This window comes from Elephantulus edwardii, unplaced genomic scaffold (genome assembly GCF_000299155.1).
Source record: "Elephantulus edwardii isolate Elephantulus edwardi_28Jun2011 unplaced genomic scaffold, EleEdw1.0 scaffold00027, whole genome shotgun sequence".
Lineage (NCBI taxonomy): Eukaryota > Metazoa > Chordata > Mammalia > Macroscelidea > Macroscelididae > Elephantulus > Elephantulus edwardii.
The window spans coordinates 13,697,311-13,715,100 of NW_006399777.1; positions in this window are offsets into that span (position 1 = coordinate 13,697,311).

Here is a 17,790-nt window from a genome sequence, read left to right on the forward strand (position 1 = left end):
CGTCAAATCAGATCTGACTGGTACAGGAGGAGATTGTTCCTCCTTCTCCAGCAGAGCATCTGGTGGATTTGAACCATGCATCTCTGGGATTGCAGTACATCTTCTTGCTACTAGGCCACCAGAGCTCACCGAAGCTTTCTATTCTTTACCTCCATGCAGTACTCGGCTTTCACCTTCTCCAAGACATGTCTGTTTGTCCTTTTAGCAGTCCATGAGATCTTCAGCACTCTTCTCCAACACCACACCTCCAAGGCATTAATTAAAGTGCGCTGTTTTTATCTGAAAAGTTGGAAGTTCAAGTCCATCCAGAAGTGCCTTGGGAGGAAGACCTAGTAAAATACTTCCAAAAAAAAAATCAGCCACTGAAAACGCACAGTTCTACTCTGACATGTAAGGAGTCAAGTCAGAGGAGACTCGACAGCAGCTTGTGGTGGTTTTCTATAATTATTTAGCTCTGTAGTTTTTAGGGAAGTATAGAGAGTCATGCTAATCTGAAGACCAGACCTCTCTGGTGATATGAACCCAGCAGTGGCTCCATGGGAGAAAGCTGGTCGTCTCCTGTCCAATTTACAACCTTGGAAACCCACATGGTATGATCAGCTAGGAGGCAGACCCCACAAGACGGCAACTGGGGGAGTAGGGGAAAGAGGAGATGTGGACAGAAAACATTTGAGGGCTTTGGGGTAGAGGAATGGGGCATAGTTTTATAACTATTTTGAATGCTTGAACTCAAATAAACCTTAAGTGTGCTATCCCCACTTGTCATGCAAATGTTTGTCCAGGATTATGAACTGGACATGGACAGAAAGCAAGCTCTTCCCTCCAGAGAAAAGAAAGATGTCTGGAATTCTCCTGGGCTCCCATAGGTAACATTAGTTCAGGCAGAGCGCAGAGCATCAAATGCCAATTTACATGTTATCTTCTGTAGTGCTGAATGGAAATCCGCTCTAGTTGTATCAATTATATAGGTGAGAAAACTCCCTTAGCTTCAGGGCCCAGCGCTGGACCGAGTGGGAGCCCAGGGGCCACTTATCTGCTCGTGGTGGTGAATTCCTTGCTGTTCGACTCTGGAGGAAAATGAATCTTACATAAGACGTTACTCCATAGATAAGTCTGTTGTTAATATGCCTCTAAAGTGTCTTTGCCATGGCTATTATCACGGATCCATGCGACATACATCTTTTTTATCGGTGTGCTTTGTACTTGTGGCAAAAAAAAATAAAATAAAAAGGGGGGAAAGAATCACAGGATGTTGTCATTTAAAAAAAAAGCAGAACAAAAATTTTGTTATTGGTTCAAATCATGCTGCACATCATCTCCAATGAGTAGAACTAGACCATCACATACGAATTAGTCAAAACTGAGGGTTTTCAGAATAGACATGCCCAGGAGTTTATGTGATTCAGTAGAACGTCACAGCCAGCTGACTGAGCTAGCTACATATCACCTGTTGCAATGCTGGATCATTATTACTGTTTAAAACGTGTGTGGAATTCTTACTTCTGAGGGGAAAAAAAAGAGGATTTGATTATGACATCATTTTGATGAGGAAAAAATGGGGGGAGGGGTGATGTGGAAGACAGACTCGTCACCTGTGAATCACTGTTATCCTTAGGCAATGGACTAAGACACAGGATCACTTGTTCCGTTTTGCCTCACTTTAGATGGAATTATTTTTCCTATTAACCTCTTTGCCTCTGTTTCTGGAAATGCTTGACGTGAAATCTCTAAGTGTTAATTATTAGTTGATTTCTGTATGTGGGCACATCTCACTGCCATGAAGTCAAGTCCAGCTCAAAGTGACTCTCTGTTCAGTCTCCAAGGTTGTTGATTTTCACTGGAGAAAACTGTACTTCCCCCTCCCCCCCCCCCCCGAGAGGCTGGTGGATTTGAACCATCAACTTGGAAATCTCCAAAGAAGGTTAGGTCTATAGATGCTGAAAGGCAACAAGGTCTCCTTCCTTCAAGACTGACAGAAAAGGTCTTTTCTTGTGCTGCCTTGGAACCTTTCACCTCCTACACTGTGAAAGAATGTATTTCGGTTAGTTAAAGCCACCCACCTGTGTCATTTCTATTACAGCAGTGCTAGATAACCGAGACATGGTTTGATTGGTGAGCAGACAACTGGGATAGAGGGTCAGAGGAAAGAAGTGAGGGAGATGCGCTGGCATTGAAAATACATGGAATAGATGGTGGTGGTGGTGCTGGTGGTGCTGATGTTGGTGCTGGTGTTAGTGTTGATTGCACTTGAGTCGAGCACGACTCAGCGACTCCATGAACAAAAGGCCTGAAGCCTTTCAATAACTACCAACAATTGTCAAAGTTGTTTAGGAAGTGGATGCCACTCCTACAATATATGATTAGGCTTTATATGTAAGATTAGGGTCCAGAATAAGAGGAACATTGCAAAGAGGACTGGGGGGAGGGAGAAAGGAAGAAGGAAAGGAGAAAATTGTGCAACAATTAATGTTATTGCTGCTGCTGTTGCTGTTGTTGTTGTCATGTGCCATCAAGTCACTTTCAACTCCTAGCAACCCTGTGTACAGCAGCTGTGAACCCTGCTCTAGCCTGTGTCAATCTCATTGTCTCTAACACACCAACCCCCACTACCCCAGTCACTGAATGAATGAGTATTTTTTTTTAAAAAAAGTGTCCCAGGGAAGGGAGGGGGGAGGAAAATGTGCAATAATGAGTGAAGGAAAATCCAATTTTTCTGTTAACTTTTGTTAAAATCACAATTAAAATGAAAACTTTTTAAAAAATGAAAAGTAACTGTAACTGTTTATGCTGTCAGTCCTGTTAACCCCATTAAAACATTGCTTATTATAAAGAAAAAAACAAAACAAACAAAACTTATGGAGCTGAAGACAAATAAGCTGTAGATTTGAGGCTCTTGCCTAGATTCCAGTCCTGCCCAGGATTCTTGACATGGTCTCAGTGGGAAAGATCACTAGTGAATTCCAAAAGTGGCTCTGGTGTGGCCACTAGGGCAGAGACCACTGATGCTGAGAGAGACGTGCTGGGCAGTGGGAGAGGGAGCTCAGGTCTGTGCGGAGCTCTGGAAGGGACCCCGTCATTCCTGAGACCGCCCTGTGATGTTGGAGCCTGCCAACACAAGCTCTCTTGGGGCACCCAGCCCCCTTGACTGATGAACCACGGTCCTTTTGGAGGCCTGACTCCCAGACCACATTCTTTTCCCCAGTTTCCATCTCTGTTCTCAGGCTCTCCGATTCTGAGCCTCCTGAGAAGCTTTCTGTGCTCCATGGAAGACTCCTTCCTCTCAGAGTTCACTATAGTCAGTTACCAGCGATCAGAAAGGTCCCCAGGCAGCCCATGTCTGCTCCCTGATAGAGGGGAAAAAACCTAGAAATGATAAGAGAGCAATGGTAAGAGTGATGGGGAAGCCTATTGGCTAGGTGCTATTCACGTACAAAGAGTGCTCTTGGTAATTTAGTCCACTAAATGAAAGCTTGGAAGCAGGAGTGGCATCCCCTTCCAAAATAGCTTGCCTCCAGAAACCCTATGAGCCTGGAGAGAGGATGAAAGTTATACAAGTGTTCAGGTCTTTCTTTCATAGGGTTGCTATGAGTGGTCTACAACTCGATGGAACTTAACAACAATAAAAACAACAATGCTATTCACAGATGGGGATACTAGACCCTAAGAGGGTGTCCAGCTGCATAGTGCATTAGGAGAAAAGCAGCTCTTCATCCCTGTTGGCCACCAGGGTGCTTCCTGCTGACTCCTTTGGGAAAAGGTGAAGCCTTATTGCCCAGGTAGAGGGTCTGCTGTAGGACTCAAGGGTAAGACTTCCTTCAGCTCCCAGGCAGAGAAGTCCAGTGGACATCAGCTTCTCAGGATTCATTCCTGCACCCTGGCCACCTCCTGCTTGAGCCTGGGGCATGTGGGCTTTCCTTACCTCTATTCTGAAACACACACATGTATACACCACACACAAGCACACACATAGACACCCTCTAAATCTGCTCCCATAAAGAATACAGCAAAAGAAACTGCAGGGGCCAGTTCTCTGTCCTACGGGCCAATATAAGTAATAACTGGCTCAACTGTAGGCAACAACAACAAGACTTAGATTATGGTGAGCTCTGGTGGCCTAGTGGCAAGGAGCTGCAACTACAATCCCAGAGGCACACGGTTCGAATCCACCAGATGCTCTGCCGGGAAAAGGAGGGACAATCTCCTCCTGTACCAGTCAGATCTGACTTGATAGAACACACACACACACACACACACACATAATTTTTTTAAAAATCCCTTAGATTACAAACAATAGACAAGTTATGCTTTTGAGCTGTGATGCTGGAGAAAAGCCTTGGACACACCCTGGACTGCCAAGAAAACAAATAGGTCTGACATGGAGAAGATGAAACCAAGTTTCTCCTTGGAGGCTAGGATTTTGAAGATCTGTCTCACATACTTAGGGCATGTGGCCAGGAGGGACCAGTCCTTGGAGGAGGACATCATGCTCGGAAGGGTGGAGGAACAGTGTAGAAAAGGAAGACTCCAGATGAGATGAACTGATACAGTAGCAGGGATATTGGGGGTTTGTGTGTCGGAGTCAGTGAGACTGACTCAGGAGAGCACAGGCTTCAGAACTATGACTCATAGGCAACTCAACATCACATAACAACAAGCAGCGGCCAGGAGTAAACTAACTGTTGACCTAGAACAGTCTTAAGTGAGCTGAAAAAGATTCTCACTGCCTCTATGGGAAGAGCCTATAAAGACCCAGGAGAAAGGAGAAACATCACAGAAGCAAGAGGTTGGCATCTATAGTCCACGCTGACAATATGGTTCAGATTTCATAATGAATTGTGAGACAAGACAACACTGTGGTCTAAACAGAGCAGGTCAAAGAGAGGGTGAACATAACCCAGGAGAAGAGATGGTTGGCTGTTGTGGTGGAAATTCTGTCTCTATCAGCTGAAGACAAAGATTCTCACCACTGGGCCAACTGGCAGCATCAAGATGGATGGTGAAGAGATTGAGATTGTTCACAGCTTTAGTTTGCTTGGCTCCACAGTCAACACTTTTGGCACCAGCAGCCAGGAAATTAAAAGATATATTGTGATGACAAAGTCTGCTGTTAGGGACCTCTCCAAAGTACTGAAGAGCAATGGAGTCACTCTGGAGACTAAGCTGTGCCTGATACTGACCACGGTCTTTGCAATCACTTGCTATGTGTCAGAGAGTTGGAAAATTACTAGGGAGGACAGAAGGAAAATTGATGCCTTTGAGCTGTGATGCTGGAGAAGAGTATTGAATATACCATGGACTGCTTAGAAAACAAACAGATTTGTCTTGGAGAGGGTGAACCCAGGCTGCTCCTTGGAGGCAAGGAGTCTGAAGCTGCGTCTGATACTTTGGACATGTTGCAAGAAGGGACCAGTCCTTGGAGAAGAACGCTATGCGTGGGAGGGTGGAGGGATAGCTCAGGAGAAGAAGACCCTCTATGAGGTGGATTGATTCAGTGACTGGAGTAATGGGGATGGTTGTGTCGGAGACAGTGAAGTTGGCACAGGATAGAGCAGGGTTTAGGGCTGTTGTACATAGGGTCGCTATGAGTCGCAGGACGGCACATAAAAACATCAACTGCCTGGAGACCTTCACACTGTCCACCCCACTCCTTAGAGAAGGAGATGAGTCAGAGAGCAGCTCTGTCCTTTCCAGGACCCTTTCTGACACCATCAAGTCTGAACCTAGAGTTCTCCTGGTGAATTAAAGAACTCTGGTAGCTTATTATCAAGGAGTTGTGCTTCCAGCCCAAAGGCAAGGGGTTCAAATCCACCAGCGGCTCCTCAGGAGACAGATGGACAATCTCCTGGGCAATGAATTGCCTCTGAAAAACCCCCGAAAGGATCAGCTATGTGTCAGGTCAGACTCCATAACAACAACACTGAGGAAATGATAAAAGCCTAGCCTGGCAGGGCTTGCTAAATGAAACCATGATTTAATCAGGAGACCAAAGTAGAAAAGCTATGTAGCAGCCTTTCTGGTCATTTTACCAAGGCCCGCTCCATGGCGGTTGCTCCAAGCTCCCCATTATGACTGACCGAAGCTTTATCTGTTCTCTCTTTGCACCTTGGGGAAGAGGCCTGATCTGTTACTGCAGAGAGTAAGCAAAGAGTAGTTTTCTGATCCACCCAGGGCACCCCTCCCAGAGTACCTTTGCCAAGGTACCCTTTCCAGATTATCCCTCCAAGGGCACCCCTCCAAGGTTACCCTCCAAGAGCACACTTCCCAGGTTACCCCTCCAAGAGCAGCCCTCCCAAATCACTTTTACCAGGGCACCCCTCCTAGGGCACCCCTCCTAGAGCACCTTTTCCAGGGCACCCCACCCAGAGCACCTCTGCCAGGGCACACCTCCCAGGGTACCTTTCCCAGGGCAGCCCACCCAAAGTAGCTCTATAAGGACACTCCTCCCAGGATACCCCACTGTTCTCTGTCCACCCCAGCGCAGTCCTCTGTCACTCTCCCCTCGTGCCCACCTTGCCCCTCCCCACCAGCGCTTTGCACCAACCATGTCTGCGGTGAGGAGGCTCAGTGCGCCCAGAAGTTCTCTTGCACAGCCCGCTTGCCGGCCTGTGGTGCCCTGCATTACTGCCCTGTAATAATCCCATACATCAAAGCTGGGCGCAGCCCCGTTAGACGCTGAATATCATTATCAGAAGCCACTCCCACGGGTTCCTATGCAAACCCCTGAGCTCCCTGGGGTCCTTCCCAAAGAAAGCGCCCTGCACCGCGGACATTTGTTATATAGTGCGAGTGGACAGCGCGAGCTCCGCGGGGACCCTAGCACCTTAACGGCGGCCCCGGAGACCGCGGCAAGTCAGCCCGACATTGACACCTAGTGGCGATTCTGAGAACCACCGCGGGCTGCAGCGGCTCCTGGAAAGGCCCCGTTGTTCTCCGGTGTCGTCCAGGTACGCTCAGCACAGTACACATAGTCCCTGAGAACCACAGACCTGAACCTGCCCTAGCCTGTGCCAGCCTCACAATCTATGGTACGCCCTAGTCCATTGTTACAGTCTGGGGGTCTTGATGGGGGTCTTCCTCTCTTTCTCTGACACTCCACATTTCCCAACATGTCTTTTTCCAAGGACTGGCCCCTTTGGCTCTAATTATGTGAGACAGAGCTTCATCATCCTCGCCTCTACGGAGCACCCTGGCTACACTCCCTTCCCAAAGAGACGCGTTTGTTCTTTTGACAGTCCATGGGAAGTTCAGTACTTTTCTCCAGCACCACAACTCCAAAGCTCCTTCTGTCATCCTTACTGATTGTCCAATAATTTATAGACATTTTGTTTTGACACATTCATTACCATTGATTAATGTCACTGGTGAAGCATTCTTCTAGATCATATAGCCCCAGTGTGCCCACTTGCTGTACAGAGGTAACTCGTGGTTGCTGTGATACTGAACACTGTGACACTGATGTGTCAAATGTGAGAATGGTGACCCGTGGTGGACAGTGTTTAGTGGAGATTCCCAACAAAAACAAGCTTGGAAGCAGGAGTGGCATCCACTTCTGAAAATAGCTTGCCTCCAGAAACCCTACGAACTTGGAGAAATGACCAAAGTTATACAAGTGTTCAGGTCTTTCGTTCATAGGATCGCTATGAGTCATCTACGACTCGATGGCACTTAACCACAATCAACCTCTGGTGCCACAGCCTGTTCTAAAACCAGCTTGAGCAAGACAAACCAATTCTCTACGTACTCGGTTTTGAATGACCTTCCGAAATATTATATTTGCTTGTGATATCAGGAGTAGCATCCACTTCCTAAATAACACGCCTCCAGAAACTCTATGCACTTTGATAAATGTCAATAGTTGTAGAGGGGTGTAAAGCCTTTTGTTCATAAGGGTCACTATGTGTCGTGCTCGAGTCGAAGACAATCACCATCAACATTAACAATATTATTAGATAGTTATCATATTCTGTTGGATTACCTTTCTTTAAAGTATTACTTGTTTTAATTTTCTATTGTTGTCTGTACAAAATTCTAATGCACTGTGTTTCATTCATGCACATTGTGTTTCACACATTCCTTCATTCACATCGTATTTTATATGATCATTTGCATACACTGTGTTTTATAAAATTATCACCATTATATCTATGCCCACTGTCACTGTGTCTTTTCAGAAATCTTTTCAGACTTATTTCATCCTCATAGGAGCTTGGAGACTAAGTGGACAGGGAGAAGTCTCCTCCTAGGAAAGCATGAATGTGTCAGCATCAATTGAATTTATGGATTTTATTTCCTTCCTTCTACACAAAGGGAGCTCCGGTGGCTTAACGGTAAGCAACTGTGTTGTCAAACAAAAAGTAAGCCGTTCAAATGTACCAGCTGCTCCAAGGAAGAGCAATGGGGGGGGGGGGGTTAGTTGGATTCCCATGTAGTTTACTGACTCTGAAAGCTCACTGGAGTGTCAGCTGTGGATCAGTTCTGACTCAACGGTACACAGCACATCAGAAACAACAAGGATACATAAAAGCTCCCTAGCATACAGGAGCTGGCTGAGACATCGCCCTCACCCGAGACATGAGCCTACTGTGTGTCTCAGCTGGACGGCTCCAGCACCCACACAGCACCCCTTCTTGACATGCTGCCACTGGCCTCAGACGGGCTGTTTTGCTGTAAGAGCGTGGACACTAAAGCCACAGGAGTACAGTCCTGGAGCAGATCCGAGACAAGGACCTTCCTCCTGAGCTGCTAAGGAGAAAGCTTGGAACTCGGACACAGAGCTTCTTAAACTGTGAGACTTATCTGTCTGTTTGTTGTCTGGGGGGATTGAGCTGCATATTGATAATTACCTGGTAGCTTCGATATCTAGATTCTTGCTTGTTGGTTGTGGTTCTAATTAATACAGCACTTGTCTGTCAGTGTGCTGTACTCATGGGTGGCTATGATGTTGAACGCTGTGTTATCAGTGGGTCAAAAGCCAAAGGGGCCACTCACTCATGGGGAACAAGTTTTAGTGGAGCTCCCGGATTAAGACAGACCAGGAAGTAGGATGCGTCATGTTGTTGTTATTTTTGTTATCGTTGTTGTTGTTGTTGTTAAGTGCCATCGAGTTGTAGACAACTTATAGCCACCCTGTGAACAAAAGACCTGAGCACTGTTCATAGAGTTTCCAGAGGCAAGCCATTTCGGAAGTGGATGCCACTCCTGCTTCCAAGCCTGATTTAATCGGGGAGCTCCATCAAACACTGTTCACCATTATCACATTTGGCACATCAGTGTCATTGTTTAACATCACAGCAACCACGAGTTACCTCTGTACAGCCATGCACAGACCAGTGCTATACCACTTAGGAGAATGTTTGATAAAAAACAATTTAAACCGGCCTGAGGGCCACAGATTAAAATCACCCACCTTGGACTTGGTAGCATAACTTTCTGTCCACTAGGCCAAAATAGCTCTCTCTGAGTTGTCTATTGTTGTTAGGTGTGTTGAGTTATAGACGACTCATAGCGACCCTATGAACGAAAGGCCTGAGCACTGTTCATAGAGTTTCCAGAGACAAGCCATTTCAGAAGTGGATGCCACTCCTGCTTCCAAGCTTGTTTTAATCGAAATATACTTCTTAAATAATAGGCCTCTGAAGACCTTATAGAGGCTTCTGAAAACCCTACTAGTGGAATACAGATAGATACAGTATTTGAGGGAGAGCCCAGCTTGCAATTCCATCAAAATGAGGGGAAACAGCTGCAAACGTCCTTTAATAGTTGGAACATAGAATGGACAGAGTATGTGAAGGTTGGAAAACCAGAAATTGTGAAAAAATGAAATGGAACGTATGAACATCAACAGTCGAGGCGTCAGTGAGAAGAGATGCACAATCACTGGCCACGCTGAATCAACCACATGGTGTACTATGCTGAAAATAAACAAAGAGTAAGAATGGCGTTGCTTTCATAGTGAAAAAGACAATTCCAAGTTCCATCCTTGAGTATAATTTTGTTAGTGATGGAATATCACTCATATGCATACAAGAAAGACAGCATATTCAAATATATGCACCGAACGCTAAAGCCAAAGAAAAGAAAATTGAAGATTTTTATCAAATTTTGCAATCTGAAATTGACCAAACAGCCAGTCAAGACGTTAACAATAACGGGTGATTGGACAGTAAAAGCTGGAAATGAAGAAAGAAGGATAGTTGGAATATAAAGATTTGGTGATAGAAATGAGGCCAGAAATAGAATGATTGACTTTTGTATGTTCAATGATTTATTCATCACAAATACCTTTTTTACAAAATACAAATGGACCTTACCTGGTGGACTGTATAGGAATCAGTTTGACTACATCTGTAGAAGAAATAATTGGAGAAGCTCATTATCAACAGTTAAAACTAGGCAAGGTGCTGACTGTGGAACAGATCATCAATTACATGTGTGAGTTTAAGTGGAAGCTTTTTTTATTATTATTATTAAATTTTATTAATTTTAATGAACATTTACAGGGATTTTGGGTCTTCACTCCTTCACTGCTGCACCATTTTCTCTACCCTCCTCCCCAGTTTGTTCTTCTTCCCCCGCCATCTGAATGTCTGTTTTAATTGTCCAATTGCCACAGTGCTTGTCAAAGTCAGTTCTGATTAATCTCCTTTGTCAGTGTGTCCTTTGCCATTCCCTATCACTCCTCCCTGAGAGAGACTTCACCCTGATTCATAAGGAAAAGGGGATGGCATATTCTCTTAGCTACTTCCTGCTGAAAAGGGACGCTGTGGGTTTCAGGGTGAAGATCTTCTCCCACTACTCTAAAGGGCCCCTTTGGCAGTAGGAAACACATAGACTATTATGGAGATTGATTTTGGAATTTAGATGCACTGTTATTAATTGTGCTTAGCCATACATGTTCATATCCTTGAAGATGTATCATGGGGGGTTTGCAACCTAGAAGACACAAATTTAACTAACAAGTTATAAGTACATGAGTCAAAAATTATGGAAAAGTAAAAGAAAAGATTCTTTCATTGTTTTACAAACCCTCCCCCAAGTCCCCTCCACCATGTAGCCCTCGCTCTAGACTCCTGTGATGACAGAAATACCTAGTCACATATCTCTTTTAAACAGTTTTCTCCCTCCTCTGTTTCAGTGCAATATACATTATTGAACCCATCTTACTCAGTCTCTCCCCAACCCCAAGGTTAGTCCCATTCTACATCATGTGATATTTGTCCTTTTGTGACTGACTGGGATATTTCACTCAGTATAATGTTCTCCAGAGTCAACCATTTTGAATAATATTGCATGAGTTCCTTGTTTTTCAATGCAGCATAGTATTCCATTGTGCAAATATACCACAGCTTCTCTAGCCATTCGTTTGTTGACGGGCACTTAGGTTGTTTCCAAATCCTTGCTATTGTGAACAAAGCTGCAATAAACATGGGTGTGCATATATCTGCTTGGATGTCAGCAAGTGGAAGCTTTTTTTGACACATCATGTTCAATGGTATGAAGGGAAAAAATTCATGTACATAATGAAATTTCCCTTGAAGATATTTTTGTTCTCTCTTAATTTTCAAGAAATGTCATTACACACTGAAAAATAAGGTGAAGTAAAGCAGATACAATGTGGGGCACATAAACTACTAGAAAACACTAGAAATTAAGCATCTAACAGCACCATATCAGTGGTTTCTACTTATCCACTGTGGTGGGATTGTAAAATGTTATAACCACTCTGGAAGACAGTTTGACGTTTCCTCCAAAAGTTGAACATAGAAACTCCATATCACCCAGCTATTCCACTACTAGAATAGACCCCAAGGAAATTAGAACTGAGACATAAATGGAGATCTGTAAACCAGCTTCATTCTCTTTTAATCCAACTTTTCTGCTAGCAGACTTCTAACAAACCTCTTCTAGCTACTTCCAATGTTGGACTCCATTCTGGGCCTGCTTGAATCCAGCCACCTCTCTCTCCAAGTCTCATTAAAATGTCTTTTCTTTTCATGAGAATTTAAACTCAATTGAGCAATTATTGATCTTTCATAATGGCTTAAAGCAAACTCCATTGATTGATCTTGATTAAGTTTGATTTTTTTTTAAATTTCTTAAAATTCAATTCACATTCAACAGAATCACTACTTCACTTTATTTGGGTGGGGGTTTTTTTCCCCCTTGACTCTCTCTCTTCTTCTTTTTTTTCCCTTTCTTTTATTATAGTGAAGCTTCACAAAGAGCTTTCTTCTCACCTGCATACACGTGTTCCTCCCTTCCCACCACCAATGCCCTTTGTACTATCCCAATTTTCACACTCATCATTTTTAATTGTCCATTCCTTCCAGATTGTTCTTCCTTTCACGTATTCCAGTACAATGTCCTTTATCTCTGCATTCGTTTCCCACTCTCCCCACCAGCACCTTTTTGTTTTGAGCTTTCATTACCACCCCTGCTCTGCCTAGGCACATGCTACAAAGTTCTTTTTGCTTTGCTGAGACAAGCCTCTTTCTGGCCCACAGCCATGTGACATTAGTCTCAGCTATTTCAAGTGCTCCAAAAAGTGTCCCGCTCTACCCCAAGCCTGGGCACAAAGGTCCTGGGATCGAGCTCCATGGGTTATTTAGCTCCCTGACAGGCGCCTGCAGGCAATCATTCCTCTGAGAAGGCTTCCTTCCCAAAGGCTTTCTGTGCTTCTTGAGGATGTATATTTTTGTGTGAAGAATCAAGTTATGCAAATTTTAAAAGCTCAAACCCACACAGTGGCCCCTCTATTTGGGCACTGCCTAACCAAGATGAATGTACCATAATGGGCCCGTGTTCTTCAGGCCCACTGGGAGCTCCTATAAATATTCATTCCTATGATAATAGCACAGACTGGGCCAGTGATTTGAAAATCTTTGCCTTAGGAACTTACAGAACTTAATGAAAGTCTTTAAACTGAGATGGATCCTAGAGATGGGTGAGTGTTCCTCCAAGCTCTTTTACTAGTTGGTGATGTCTCTCAACTCAAGACATCTATTTACAGTTTATTTGTTCCTGTGGTGGCCTCTTCAGTATTTTGGAGAGGTCTCTGACAGTAGCCTTGCTCATAGTAATACATCTCCTTATCTCCTCACTGCTGGTACCCTGGATATTAATTGTGGATCCAAGATTAAATCATTGACAGTTTCAATCCTTTCTCTATTATGATGTTGCCTATTGTCCCAGTGGTAAGGACCTTTGTTTTCTTGATATTGAGATGCAATTAATATTGAAGGCTTTAGTCTTTGATCTTCTGCAGCAAGCACGTCAGGTTCTCTTCACTTTGAAAGAACAAGGCTTTGTCATCTGCAGACGTATGTTATGAGTCTTCCTCAGATCCTGATGTCACCTTCTTCTTCATAGAGTCTGGATCTACCAATTATTTGCTCAGCATAGAGATTGAGTAGATATGGAGACAAGGATACACTCTCGATGCACACCTTTCCTGGTTTTTTAATCGTGCAGTGTTCCTTTGATCCGTTTGAACAACTTCTTGGTCTAGGAACAGATTTTGTATGAGCACTATTAAATGTTCTGGGATTCCTATTCTTCTCAATGTTAGACACAGTTTGTTATGAGCTACACAGTCAAATGACTTTGCATAGTCAATAAAACAGACATCTTCCTGATATTCTGTGCTTTCAGACAAGATCTATTTGATATCAATAGTAATATCCCTGGTGCCATGGCCTCTTCTAAATCCAGCTTGAACTTCTGGAAGTTCCCTGTCAGTGTACTATTGCAGCCATTTCTGGATAATCTTCAACAATATTTTGCTTGCGTGTGATAACAATGATATTGTTCAATAATTCCCACATTCTGTTGTATCGCCTTTCTCGGGAATGAACAATGATGTCAGTTTGAATACTAAGGTGTGCTTGATTCAGGCCATGGTCTTTTCAATCCCTTGCTACACATCTGAAAACTGGACAATAAATAAGGATGACAGGTGAAGATTCGATGCCTTTGAGTTGTGGTATGTCAGAGAAGAGTACTGAGTACCCCCCAGACTTCCAAAAGAACTAGCAGACATATCTTGGAAAATGTGCAACAACATAGGGATTTTGATACAATTATGTTCCTAATAGATCAAATGCTAAGTTGACAAAGTTAAGACCCATTTCTTCAGATTCACACATTTACGCAGATTTTCACCAAGAGGTGATACTAGGTACATTAGATGTGGAGAAAAATGAAGGTCACAGCTTCTAATGGACCAATGGGAAGAAGAGAAAGATTAGAAAAAGGGATTCTTTTCTAATTCAAGTATGTGTAAAGTATGGGGAAAATTGATGAAAAGTGACTGGAGACCTAGTTGTTAGAGCATTATAATAAATTAGCATTGTAGTTTTGCCCAAGCTTAGAGAAGAGTCAGATTGAATTATGGGAGAAATTACCCAAAGCCCAGAACCTGAAACTCCCTCTATGAACCCTAACTTATAACTGGTCAGTAACAAAGCATTACTTCATGCTGAAGATACACCACCCATGGACAGCAAAAATAAAATTCAATCCCAGACAAAAGAAAAGCCTTTTCCTCACTTTTGAGAAGCACAGCCCACTTTCTTCCTTAAGTGTGTTGACACTTGAATAAACTTGCTTCCCAGCCGACGTATATAAATCTTGCTCATCTGCTCTCTTTTTTTAGAGTATGCACTTTAATACATTTACCACTCTGCTAATGCGAGGTGGTAAATAAAGAAATCGTCACCATTCATCGTTGTTTACTCTATTGTACTCTGTCAAGAAGCACTGGCTAGTTCCTTAGCAAGTTGCCTGAAGAGCCAGGCAGGTTGTGGTCCGAGACCTCCCCTCCAGTACCCACTACAACTGAGAAAGCAGCTTCCTAAGAAGCTGAGAGGGAGTGCTGGTGGCTCCGTGGTAAGGAGTTGTGCTGTCCAACCAAAGGCATGCAGTTCGAATCCACCAGCAGAAGAAAGATGGGCAACCTCCTCTCCCACAATTTACTGCCTCCAAAAACCCACTGCAGCTCTGGGTCCATTCTAGCACGACCGACAAGAATAATAAGAACCAAAATCTGAGAGACAGAAAAGGCTAGTGGGTAGATATCTATCTATCTATCTATCTATCATCTATCTCTATCTGTATCTCTGTATCTATATCTATTTCTATGTGTCTGTATCTATATCTATATCTTCTATATCATCATCTATATCTATCTATCTAGAGAGATAGATATAGATGTAGATATAGATAGAGAGAGAGATAGCTATAGGTGACATAGATATAGATATAAATGATATATAGATAGATGTAGATGATATAGACAGAGATAGAGAGAGAGAGAGACAGAGACAGAGATAGAGATAGATAGATATTTACTATGAGTTACAAAAATATTAAACTCCATAGCACCAGGGATAGTATTCCTGCTGTCAGATGGATCCTGGCTGAAAACAGAGAAGACCGTGTGGATCCTAATAAACTATGACTAACATTGAGAAGAGTAAGAATCCCAAGACACTTAATAATGTTCATATGAAAGCTGTTAATAAACCAAGAAGCTGTCATCCAAACAGAACAAGAGAACACTGCATGATTTAAAATCAGCAAAGATGTGCATCAGGGTTGTAGCCTCTCTCCATACTGTTCAATCTATATGTGGAGCAAATCATTATAAAAGCTGGACTTTTATGAAGAAGAATGTGACATCAGTATCAAAGGAAAACTCCTCAACAAACTGCATTATGCAGATGACACGACCTTGCTTGCTGGAAGTGAGGAGGGCTTGAAATGCTTGTTGCAGAAGATCAAAGACTACACTGAATCTCAATATCAAGAAAACAAAAGCCCTCAGAACTGGCCTGGTAACCAAAATCATTATAAATGAAGCAAAGATTGGAATTGTCAATTATTTCATCTTACATGGATCCACAACCAGTATTGCGGTACCAACAGTCAGGAGATCAGGAGACATCACATTGGGTGTGTTTGCTGTCCGGGACCTCTCCAAATTACTGAAGCAATTGTTTGCACATCAGTAAACTGAGGCTCAGAGAAGTTATGTGACAAGCCCAAGTTCATAGAGCAACTCTGGTTCAAGATGCTATGATCTTCTCTTTCTAGACTCCAAATAAGCAAAGCACGTCTGAAAAACAAAAGTGACCTCAAAACCTACTATTCAGTGGTAGTAACCAAAATAGCATGGCATTGGAACAATGACAGGCCCATAGACCAGTGGAACAGAATTGAGAACCCAGAAATGGGCCTATCTATCTATGATCAACTTATATTCAACAAGGAAATAAAACCCATCAAATGGGGAAATGGCAACCTCTTCAACAAATAGTGCTGGCAAAACTGGACTTCTATCTACAAAAAGCTAAGACAGGATCCACATCTCACGCTATGTACAAAAAACAACTCAAGGTGGATCAGAGACTTGAGAATAAAGCCCCAAACCATAAAGTTCATCAGAGACAACCTGGGATCAAGCTTAGAAGGCCTAGTGTCCAGTACAGAGAGACTGCAAAATACAGCCAGAAATGCATAATCTGGAGAGGATAAAATTGATGAATGGAACCTTCTAAAGATTAAATCCTGGTGCACATCAAAAGCTTTTCCCAACAGAATGAAAAGAAAGCCTTTTGGCTGGGGGAAAAAAATTTGCCAATACCATTCCAGACAAGGGTCTCCTAACAAAAGTCTCATACAGAATCCTACAGGGCCTCCACATGAAAAAGATTAATCATACAGTTATAAAATGGACCAAAGACATGGAAAGATTGTTCACAGAGAAAGATAATCAAATGACCAACTGACACATGAAGAAATGCTCCAAATCACTGGCAATAAGAGAGATGCAAATCAAAACCACAATGAGGTACCGTCTCACTCCAATAAGAGTGGCAAAGTTTAACAGGGCAGCAAGTAATAGATGTTGGAGAGGATGTGGCAAGAAAGGAATTCTTAATACGTTGCTGGTGGAATTGTAAAATGGTACAACCACTCTGGAAAGCAGTTTGGTGCTTTCTCAAAAAGCTGAACATAGAAATTCCATATGACCCAGCTATTCCACTGTGTGGAATATACCCTGAGAATATGAGAACTGAGGCACAAACAGAGACTTGTACACCAGTGTTCACAGCAGCGTAAGTGAGGAGACGGTGGCTACATGGATTACTCCAATGATGGGGGAAGCTCCTCAGTCTCAACACTCCTGGAAGTTTTGACCCTGAGCTCTCCAGGAATCCCTGCAGAACTCTCCTTTATCCTGGAAATGCACACAGTTTTGCTGAGGGACGAGCAAGAGACTTTTCCAGTGCTTACCACGAGGTGGTGCCAGAGGCCCATGAACACAATGGCCTCCTTTCAAGGTGGTCACCCACAGCTAGGGCAAGTTCCAAGGCATCAAATCAAGCCAAAGGTAAAGGAGAAAGACACCAAGCTTTGGATTTGGATTCACAAGGAATCTAGCACCTTGATGAAATCAGAAAATAATTAAAGGCGAAAAAAGAGGAAGGATGAGGAAGCTTAAAAGTCCATAAGCCTCTGAAAAGAAATGAAAGGACTATACCATCAAATCACCTGAGAGTTGATAAACAGACAAGTGTGGCCAGTCTTGGAGAGGTTGTTCCAGGTGTTCAGGCGGGAGAAGACGGTTGAGGCCAGCAAGTGGGAGGGAGACAGCGTGTGAATGTCAGAAACACTGCGAGCCAAGGTCACATCTAACTGAGGAAATGCAGGCTTCCTTCACTCAAGGCTGTGGCCTTGGCTAGGATTATCAGATAAAACCCAGAAGAATATCCAGTTCCATGTGAATTC